General features: G+C 39.8%; 1 protein-coding gene across 1 annotated transcript in view; it reads left to right on the top strand.

The window, feature by feature from the left end:
- LOC311232599 (NACHT, LRR and PYD domains-containing protein 3-like) overlaps positions 1–12043 on the top strand; it is a gene marked incomplete at its 3' end in the record, with an annotated part of 87577 nt that overhangs the window by 59112 nt on the left and 16422 nt on the right. The gene's annotated exons all lie outside the window — the stretch shown is intronic.

Raw genomic sequence — 12043 nt, 5'->3', positions numbered from 1 at the left:
AGACTAACTCAAAAGATAACACACATATACTGTACATATGACACATATAACGATATATAATAATAATAATAATAATAATAATAATAATAATAATAATAATAATAATAATAATAATAATAATAATAATAATAATAATAATAATAATAATAATAATAATAATAATAATAATAATAATAATAATAATAATAATGCAGGACCTCTTTAGGGGTCTTTATTCGGCATGCAACGAACTGGACATGCAATGGGAGCGGCACACACACACTGGGATACACACACACACACATGCATTGTCTTTTTCTCAGTCGCCGATGCGATTGAGTCTCTGCACTTGACCCATCCCGTCTATGTGTACATGTAAGTAAGTACCGATAACTTAATATAACGTTCAGAAACAGCAGCAGTCTTTCAAGTGTATTTAAAGGTATGTGCTTGTTTGTCAGGTATATGTACAGAGATCAGTACAGTACAGGTAGTGCAGGAATACTTGCATGATTGACGGCCTTTATGGTGGTTGTATTCCATTGGATGTCCTTTTCTGTACAGTTGCACATTGCTGTACTCCACCCAGTAGGTATGGGAGTTTTCCGTTATTTGTCATGTTTTCAAACTCTCTTTGGGTGTTTGCAATTCATGGGAAGTATCTAATATCTTGGTACAGTGGGCAGGTTGTTAGAAAGTGTAGCTCTGACATGGCTGTTAGCCTAGCCACAGAGGGTCTTGAGGAGAGGCGCCGATTTAATCTGGGATACAGAGATGCAGCCAATGTGACAATGGCTCTGTTCATGGTCACGAATGGATTCCAGCTTTATTGATTTACTACCGATGACAAACGTGTTGTTTCTGTTTTTCCTTTTGACATACTTGCGGCACACAGAACAACTCATCACTACAGCCCAGCGTCATACTGTAGCCAGTCTCTTGAAACACCGCTATCTCCAAACTACCACTCCTCTCGAAACCTTCTTTTGTTAGGTGGTCTCGCTCTCGCTGCCGCGGTGGGTTTTCTTTTTAGCAGTCGGCTTACTCCTTCCATAGTTCCACATATTTGTAACCCATTTAACGTCATAGCAGCTAACGCTAGCTCCCTACAGTGCAAGCAGGCGCCACGGGCAGTCAGGACAGAAGAGTAGCGGATGTGACGTCGGTAAACAAGCCACAAATTAGGCCTGTCGTAAGTCCAAAACACACTGCAGTTTTAATTATTTTACATTACTATTTTGTTACCCGCCACATGGCGGACAGACCACGAAAGGGAGTGATTGAAGGCTAATCTTAACCAATCTAAAATCAGCATTAAAGGTAAGAACGTCAAGCTCACGTTTGATTGGTTAGAATGGTCACTGTCAACTCACAAGGCACATACTGAGTGTATAAACTAGCGAATGTACAGAGAAAGGGACGTTCGGGGAGGGGGGGGAGGAGGTTGCACCAAAACAATTATTTGCACTAGCACAAATGCTCCCAATTATTATCTTACTCTGACATAATCGTAATAGTCTTGTTGCTGATTTGTTCTTTTGAACCTGATAAGGGCTCCGTCTCTACTCCTGATGGACTCCAATATCTCCTGAGTAATTTAGTTTGGCAGTGTTCTGCTTTACCCCAATGTGTTTAATTGGAGCCAGTAAATCCAGCACTGATAGAAATGTCTCTTTAAAGAGATTCCATGCCTCATCTTCGTCTTTACTGCTCAGTATGTCCATCCAATTTATCTCACTCAGTGATTCAATAAAGTGGTCTTTTGAATAGTGTTTCATTGTCCTTGTTTTTACATAATCCCTTTGAGCGTGGGGAGCTTTAGTGCGTTTGCGGGTACAATATGACCATATGCTCACTGAGGCCATAGGCTAACACTCCTGACTGGCTAATCTTCTCTGAATCAGATACCACGATCAGATCTAAAGTTGTTCTACTGCTGACACAAATACGCGTTGGTTCTTTTATCAGTTAGGATTAGGGTTAAGTTATAGTTAGTTTAAGGTAACAGTGTGGTTAAGGTAACAGTGTGGTTAGGGTTAAGGTTAGTTTAAGGTAACAGTGTGGTTAAGGTTAGTTTAAGGTAACAGTGTGGTTAGGGTTATGGTTAGTTTACAGTGACAGTGTGGTTAAGGTTAGGGTTTGGGTGAGGCTATCAGAAAAGTGTGTCTCTGTAGTCTTGAGGTAAAGGCATGCGAGTGTCCAGGGTTCATCTTAGTTTCCCGTTGTTCATCTTAGTCTGAAGCCTAGTAAGCCTGATATCTCCCTTAGTATGAAGCCTAGTAAGACTAATATCTCCCTTAGTCTGAAGCCTAGTAATCCTGATATCTCCCTTAGTCTGAAGCCTAGTAAGACTAATATCTCCCTTAGTCTGAAGCCTAGTAAGACTAATATCTCCCTTAGTCTGAAGCCTAGTAATCCTGATATCTCCCTTAGTCTGAAGCCTAGTAAGACTAATATCTCCCTTAGTCTGAAGCCTAGTAAGCCTGATATCTCCCTTAGTCTGAAGCCTAGTAATCCTGATATCTCCCTTAGTCTGAAGCCTAGTAAGACTAATATCTCCCTTAGTCTGAAGCCTAATCCTGATATCTCCCTTAGTCTGAAGCCTAGTAAGACTAATATCTTCCTTAGTCTGAAGCCTAGTAAGACTAATATCTCCCTTAGTCTGAAGCCTAGTAAGACTAATATCTCCCTTAGTCTGAAGCCTAGTAAGCCTGATATCTCCCTTAGTCTGAAGCCTAGTAAGCCTGATATCTCCCTTTGTCTGAAGCCTAGTAATCCTGATATCCCTTAGTCTGAAGCCTAATAAGACTAATATCTCCCTTAGTCTGAAACCTAATCCTGATATCTCCCTTAGTCTGAAGCCTAGTAAGACTAATATATCCCTTAGTCTGAAGCCTAGTAAGCCTGATATCTCCCTTAGTCTGAAGCCTAGTAATCCTGATATCTCCCTTAGTCTGAAGCCTAGTAAGACTAATATCTCCCTTAGTCTGAAGCCTAGTAAGCCTGATATATCCCTTAGTCTGAAGCCTAATCCTGATATCTCCCTTAGTCTGAAGCCTAGTAAGCCTAATATCTCCCTTAGTCTGAAGCCTAGTAAGACTAATATCTCCCTTAGTCTGAAGCCTAGTAAGACTAATATCTCCCTTAGTCTGAAGCCTAATCCTGATATCTCCCTTAGTCTGAAGCCTAGTAAGACTAATATCTCCCTTAGTCTGAAGCCTAGTAAGACTAATATCTCCCTTAGTCTGAAGCCTAGTAAGCCTAATATTTCCCTTAGTCTGAAGCCTAGTAAGACTAATATCTCCCTTAGTCTGAAGCCTAGTAAGACTAATATCTCCCTTAGTCTGAAGCCTAGTAAGCCTAATATTTCCCTTAGTCTGAAGCCTAGTAAGACTAATATGTCTGGTTAATAACATCTGGTTGATGTGCGGTTTCCCATGTGGGGGACCAGGTTCAGATCCACGTTGTTACACACAGACCCACAGCATCTGTATGAAGTGTAATATTTCTATCTGATTTAACAGGATTAAAAAAGTAGAGTTTTAGTCACCAAACATGTGTGTGAGCTTGTAAACTTGTGTGGATGAAAACACACAGAGACTCAAACACTGGATGCTTCACACACACACACACGCACACGCAAAGAGACTCTCACACCGGAAGCTACCCACATAGACACACCAGATGCTTCACACACACACACACACACACACACACACAGACACAGACACAGACACACTCAGACACACGCCACACACACACACACACTTTGTTACATGTCTGGCTGTGTGACGTCAACTTGTCAGCATGAAATAACCGCACCAGGATAGCTTAGCAAGTAGATAATCAGACGTTGTCGCTTTTGGAATTTACTCCACACCCATTTATTATTAAAAACATTGAATCAGGGCTATGAAATTACAATGCCTGGTCATACAGCATTCATTCAATGTACATAATCAACAAATAGTTTTCACAGACACAAGCCACATCGTTGAGAAGCATCCAGCTGCACAGCCGGAGAGCAAGGCTCCCAGGGCCGCGCTTTGGGGGCCGCGCTGTGAGGTCCGCGCTGTGGTTGGAGTATTGCAGCTTGGTCTCTGTGCACGAGACTGTGAGGAACGTGCGAAAACAATCGAAAGTAAGTAACGTTAGTGCATAACTAACACTTTAATAACTAAAAAGGAATATAAATATAGGAGAATTTGACAACCAAATTAACTATGATGGCGCAAGGGATTGAGATATAATAATTATTGTGTCTAATGGCACTGACTTCAACGACCGTAGCCTAAGTATTAACCTGCAAAACTAATCGTTAGTCCAACATTAGTTTAACGTTCTGTTATATTTCAATTGCCTTACTTACTTACTGCCTAAATATATGGTAACGGTATACTCTTGCTATACAGTATGTGGATATGATAAGTAAATGTATGATAAGATATGATGAAGTAAATAAGGAATGGTGAATATTACATGTATGTGTATACTGGATATTAACAGCAGTATTATAGGCATACAGCAGTATTGTACAGCAGTATTGTACAGCCAGCAATATTATACATTATTATACATGACTATTCTATGCAAGTAGGCTATGTCTAAGCTATTTTACAGTATTATACATGACCTATGTGCAATATGCATAAGACTATGAGCTATATGTGGGTATGTCAGGTTGTCTTGTGGTCAAAGTTATGTATGTGGAATCATATAAGAATGTTCAATTTGACCAATTAGGCCCTTTCTTTTTCTAGATGCATATCACCATTAAAAATGGTGAATCTTGATGCACCACATGCTGCCAGCACTTTCATTGCCCTTTCTGCAATACATCCTTATTCAAACGAACAAGGTTGAGAGGTCCATTTTAAGCAGGCAGTTTCCTATGAAGGTAAAGTTGGCCAACATTCTCTGGGAAATGCAAATGGGTTTACAGTAGAGACCATTAGAGAAATTAATCAAAACTAACCCTTCTGTGATGTCTGTGGCAGGTAATAGGTATATGATTCAGATGTTGTAGCATATTCAATTGACAAATGATCTCTCTCTCGCTCTCGCCCTCGCTCTCTCGCTCTCGCTCTCTCTCTCTCAGGGGAAGGAGTCCAGCTGGCACTGCATAGCTGTTCCTCCATCCATCCACCTATCTATTCTTCCCTACCTCCTTGTCAATAAAAAAATATAAACAAATAAAGCCGTTCCATCCTCTGAGCTTTTAAAATTGACAAACTGGTTTAGGTAACTTAGAATCTAGATCACAAGTCAGTTTTGGGAAAGTTATGTGAACACAGAAGAGCTTGTGATAACGGCTGCAGTGGCTACTTTTGTGTTATATTGTTAAGATATTGTGTGAGCAAATAAAAAGAAAAATACATTTTATGAAGTATAGTTAATATAACTATATATTAATTTGAATGTAATGTATTAATGTATACTAACTATACATAACATTTGTAATTAATGTATAGTTAATTTACTCATACAGTATGCACATCCTCTGGCCTGTTTGTAGAACTTCCCTGTGTTGTTGACAAAGCTAAACCCTATTGATATGAAGTCGAATGGGAACATGAGAGGATTCAAGATTCAAGATTGTTTATAGTCATGTGCACAGTTAAACAGACAGTTTGCCATACAATGAAAATCTTACTTTGCTAGTCTCTGTTCAGTATTGCACTACTGAGTTATTTGCTGCTATGTTTCAATATAATAATAATAATAATAATAATAATAATAAGAAGAAGAAGAATTATAATTAATACTTTTGAGTTTTTATTTGTTAGCATGGAAAAGCAAAGAAACGTGATTGTCAGTTGTGTATATACAGAGCTCCAGATTCAGCATTGAAGGACTGCATGGAGGTGTTATTTGCCCAGACTCAGAAGGTTACATTCATCTGCGGGGATCATAAATCACTGTACATTCTATATTGCTCACTAATAAATACTACCATATCTGAACTACTGTGTGGAGATTTGGGGTAACACTTATAAAAGTAATTTAAAACCATTATGCACACTACAAAAAAGAGCAATTAGGATTATCAATAAGGTATGATATCTGGAACACACAAACACACTGTTTTTAACATGCCATGAAACTCAGGGACCTGGCTGAATTTAAGTGCATTGTTCAGAAAGTTTGGTGCACTTGACAAATCGCTGTGTGAAAGCAAACCGAACCAGATTAAGAATGCAACCTAACTGCACCCCCCCCCCCCCCCCCCCCCCCGAGTGACAAACATGGCACTCTGCACCTAAATAATAATGTAATAAAAACGTGGGTTATATCATTAGCAGGGAAAACTGCTGTTTGTCAAAATGCCCTTCAATAACCAACTGCACAGCCGGGGTACAAAAGAGTACTAACAACCCAGTGAGCAAAAGCCGTCTTTTCAACCAAGCGTTTTTCATAGCTCTCGTATAACCGGGCCAAATCGTGTTTTTTTGGAGACGTATTTTAAACTATGTACTAAGTATATTATTTCAATGCATTCACATCTGAAAATATTATCAATATGGACAGAGGCATCCTGCAAACGCACCTACAAATATATGAGCACGATATTTTCGAAGATTTTATGTGACGTCTATCCATCGCTCGCATTCAGCCCAGGATAATCTTGTCTAAGCTAAGACGTATTTTAAACTATGCACTAAGTATATTATTTCAATGCATTCATATCTGAAAATATTATCAATATGCACAGAATCTCCGAATCTCAGTGACCCAGATGTCCTGAGGGGCGTGAATTTAGCGAGGTGATTGTAATGGGGAAAGCCCGTGAGTCTGCTGTGCAGATGGCTTGCCATTTGATCAGCAGGTGGCGCTGATAGTGCACTGCTGGGAAACCTGACTGATTGAATTGATTGATTGAAAACTTTATTAACAGATTGCAGAATGGGTACAATACAGTACAGCTCAATACACACAATTGTTAAGGGGATGCAGACCAGAGAAAGACTTTCGTCTTGTTTACATCAGGGTCCCCCATTTTCAATTCATCAGGACATATATGACATACATGACATACAGATAGTCAGTACTGCTACATCTATACATTTATGACATACCAGATTTGCAAATACAGTACTGTTTGTGATACAGAAGGAGTCAGGAAAAGGGAGTATATACATTTGACGTAGAAACTGTACATTGGAGGAGGTTGGGTGGGGGGGGGGTTGGGTACACTGGGATATTGACAACCATACTGGGTAATCTACATTGGAGGTGGTTGGGGGGGGGGGGCACACTGTATAAACAAGCAAAACTGTACATTGAGGGGGGGGGGGGGGAGACACTGTACAAACAAACAAAATTGTACATTGGACTATTGACAAAACCATACTAGGTAAATGACTGTACATTGGCAAAACTGTACATTGAGGGGGGGGGGGGACACTGTACAAACAAACAAAATTGTACATTGGACTATTGACAAAACCATACTAGGTAAATGACTGTACATTGGAGGGGGTTGGGTTAGGATATTTAAAGGGGCCAGTGTTGAATTGCAGTCTCCCGTAGGTGTCCCTTGAGAGAGGTTTTGAAAATCCTGCATGATTAAATAACATGTCTGACCGTTCTTGTGTGTGTGTGTGTGTGTGTGTATCCATAGCTCTCATTTAGCCCAGGAGAATCTTGTCTAAGCTTAGACGTCTACCTAACTTTCACTTTTCACCCCATTTTAGACATTGTTTAAACGTCTAAGCTTAGACGTCTACCAAACTTTCACTTTTCACCCCACTTTAGACTGATTTTAGACGTCTATGTCATGACGTTGAAACAACGTCTAAGCTTAGACGTTCAAAACACGTCTAAGCTTAGACGTTCAAAACACGTCTAGAATATACGTCTACCAAACTTTCACTTTTCACCCCACTTTAGACTGATTTTAGACGTCTATGTCATGACGTTGAAACAACGTCTAAGCTTAGACGTTGAAAACACGTCTAGAATAGACGTCTACCAAACTTTCACTTTTCACCCCATTCTAGACTGATTTTAGACGTCTATGTCATGACGTTGAAACAACGTCTAAGCTTAGACGTTCAAAACACGTCTAAGCTTAGACGCTCAAAACACGTCTAGAATAGACGTCTACCAAACTTTCACTTTTCACCCCATTCTAGACTGATTTTAGACGTCTATGTCACGACGTTGAAACAACGTCTAAGCTTAGACGTTCAAAACACGTCTAAGCTTAGACGTTCAAAACACGTCTAGAATAGACGTCTACCAAACTTTCACTTTTCACCCCATTCTAGACCGAATTTAGCCTAGCCTTGATTGACATTTTTTATTAACAGATTGCATAATGGGGACAGTACAGTACAGCTCAATACACACAATTGCTAACCCTTTCACTGCCACACTACCAAACGGTTAACCCTTTCACTGCGACAATACACAGTATGTTAACCCTTTCACTGCATATATGTAGTATCCTCAAGAATATGTGCATAATATGTGGAACGCCCTACCCACAGCTGTAAAGGAATGTGAATCACTACCCACTTTTAAAACCACTCTCAAGGAGCACCTACGGGAGACTGCAATTCGAAACTGGCCCCTGTAAATATCCTAACCCAACCCCCTCCAATGTACAGTAAATGTCCTAACCCAGTAATACACAAGACCCTCTTCTTGGACCTAGTAAGGTTTCGTCGATAATCCAATGTACAGTTACCCCCCCCGCGCCTACCCACCCCCGCCCCACCCAACCACCTCCAATGTACAGTCCGCCTCCCCCACCCCACCTACCCAACCCCCCCACCCCACCTCCTATACAATGTACAGTCTCTTCGTCAAATGTATATACTCTCTTCTTTTTTTTCTTTTTTTTAACTCTTTTTGTATCACAAACAGTACTGTATTTGTAAATCTGGTATGTCATAAATCCAATCTCCCCCAATCCCATTCACTTTGCCTTTTATGTCTCTGTCTGTGTTTTGTGTATTTGTATGTTTGTTTTTGTTTTGCTGCCATTTTGGCCAGGTCTTGCTCGAAAAAGAGATCTTTGATCTCAAGTGACTACCTGGTAAAATAAAGGTAAAATAAAAAAAATGTATGTCATATCATATTATGTTATGAATTATGATGAATTGAAAATGTGGGACCCTGATGTAAACAAGATGAAAGTCTTTCTCTGGTCTGCATCCCCTTAACAATTGTGTGTATTGAGTTGTACTGTGTACCCATTCTGCAATCTGTTAATAAACTTTTCAATCAATCAATCAATCAATCAATCAATCAATCAATCAATGAGTGGTGCTGAGAGGGAGGGGGCAACCAACGCCGAAGTCTCGCGTAATCGCACGAGAGTTGCCCGTTTCAACACGGGTTGGAAACCCCGTTGTTCCACCCTTCGCCGAAGTTCGCGCTGTCCACACCACAAGCAAGGTAATGTCTGTCTCAGTGTCTCTATTATTTTAATAAAATGTGGCCAAGTCCATTAACTATTCCCTCTCGAAACGTAACCGGGTTGACTACTATATATCTAATGGCATGTGTAGTTGGTTCATACGAGTGTACGCGCTTGTATTTCTATAAAAAATGGTTAGATCTTACATGTTGCACACACACTACGATCATTTCAGTGATGGCTGCCTCTATGCTACCGCGTTGAGGCCTGCTAGCTAGCTGCTCTTATGTAGAATAGTGTACAATTAGGAATACTGTCACGATTTTATTAAAATCTGCGCATTGTTGTGGCCATCATAGGCTGTATTATTTAGCCTCAGATTGTTTATGTTCATGGTATTAACCGCGCTAGTCTCAAAGCTAGGCTATCATGTTAGCATATGCTAACGTAAGCCCCAGTCTGACACTAGCTGTGTAACATACTGTCGCATATCTCGCCGGTAGGAATAACCATAGATATATATAGTTCTATAGATATCTATGGGAATAACGACCAAGTGGCTACGGAATAGGAGATCTTGCAAGTGTACCCTCACAGTTATCTTATTTAGCCCATGTTTAGCTAACAACGTTAGTCCCTTTTATGAATCGGGAATATGTGTCGCTCACACCATGTCATTGATTGATTGAAAACTTTATTAACAGATTGCAGAATGGGTACAGTACAGCTCAATAATAATAATAATATACTTTATTTGTATAGCACCTTTCATACAGAAACTAGCTCAAAGTGCTTCACAACAGAAAAAAGACATACGGCATAAATCACAGTTTATCACATTAGGATCTAACATCCCAACAGGCCACCTTGTTTATGGTTTGATTCAGTTTTAAATAGACAACAATAAAAAGAGTAAGATAAAATAGACAGAGTAAAATAGTGCAATAAAATTGTAGAATAGAATAGATTAAAATATATCTATATTTTACAGTGCAATAAAATAGCTTTGGATTACTGTTCAACAGTTCAAAGTCGTCTTTACCTTCTCTGTTTGGTATATCCACAGTTTAAAACTTGACAGTCTTCCCTCCTGTTTGATACCCACTTTGACCCTTCGAACCTCTCACTCGGGGCACAATTGTTAAGGGGATGCAGACCAGAGAAAGACTTGCGTCTTGTTTACATCAGGGTCCCCCATTTTCAATGTCAGATATGGCAACTGCAGCTTAAATTATGCTGTGACCTGCTGCCAATATCCTGTGTAACTAAATCGAATATACTTGTATTGAGAAGACACTTGTACGTTAGTCTAGACTCTAGAGGTCAAATACTTATGTTAATCCCTATTTAAAATGTAACGCTCTGTTGCATGTGTCCAGATGCCGGGCGTCAGTGAAAGAAGTGAACCAACAGGAGTTTGTTCGTGCCCTGGCGGCCTTCCTGAAAAAGTGAGTTGACTTAATTAATTTCCTCCAAGGGTGTGACAGTCACACTATTAAAATAATATAAAAAAGCATATTCCACAGTTATGATACATTTCTTCTGTCACCAGGTCAGGAAAGCTGAAGGTGCCAGACTGGGTGGACCTGGTCACGCTGGCTAAACACAAGGAGCTGGCCCCTAATGATGAGAACTGGTTCTACACCAGAGCTGGTAAATTGTGACATCATCCCACCATCTCTTGTTTCCACTGCTGTTGGTATTAGTTGCGTTGATTAACGCAACTAGTGTTAGCTGTAACATTTGATGGCTGACGTAGCAGCTCTAATGTTTGCAGGGCTGTACACTGCGACGAGATGATCGCAAATTGCCTATTAATTTGGCCGTTGCGAGTGAAAAATAATATCTGGGAGCAACGTTGTGAGTAGTGATTTCAACCTTCATTCGCATTTCACTCCTAAATTAATCAATACAAATTGGATAAAAAAAATTGTAAAACTTTAGCCTACAACCAAGGCTGTACAGTGCGACACAATGTCGTGGTGCTATGAAAATTGTCGTTGAGCTGAGCTCTCATCAAAATCAATGGAGGACTTTCAGGAAAGTAAAAAACGCATAGCGCTTGCCGATTGGTGCTAAGAACAGCAGGGCGGGTGCAAGCGATGTGACGTAATTGGCAGACTCGACTGTCAATCAAAATTATTCTGTTGCCGGCTGAATGATTGAATGAATGAAAACGTTATTAACGATTGCAGAATGGGTACAATACAGTACAGCTCAATACAACAACAGTGGACTGGAGGATGAAGACTAGAAAAAGACCTTCGGCTTTTTTACATAAGGGTCTTCTATTTTCAATTCATCAAAACATTTAGAGACATACAAATATACAATAGTTTCATAAAAATGCTATTTATTGATTGATTGATTTAAAACTTTATTAACATATTGCAGAATGGGTACAGTACAGCTCCATACATACAATTGTTAAGGGCATGCAGACCAGAGAAAGACTTTTGTCTTGTTTACATCAGCGTCCCCCATAAACGCACCCGTGTATTGAAGCTTCTGTAGCTTGTCACAGAAATATTCTGTACTTGTTTCAGATGTACCCCAGACAAGGCCCACTCCCAGGAGAGACAAATTTCCTCTGCCTGAAAAGACTAAGATTATAAATAGAATTTACCATATTATAAGTTATTGCTTGTGTAAACATTCTTACAGTTGGGTAAAAATGCCTAGACACTGGTGACCGTT

This window comes from Notolepis coatsorum (assembly GCF_963971535.1).
Source record: "Notolepis coatsorum genome assembly, chromosome: 7".
In the NCBI taxonomy this organism is placed as follows: Eukaryota; Metazoa; Chordata; class Actinopteri; order Aulopiformes; family Paralepididae; genus Notolepis; species Notolepis coatsorum.
Note: the sequence above shows the minus strand (reverse complement) of the source record. Positions and strands in the feature narration are given on the sequence as shown.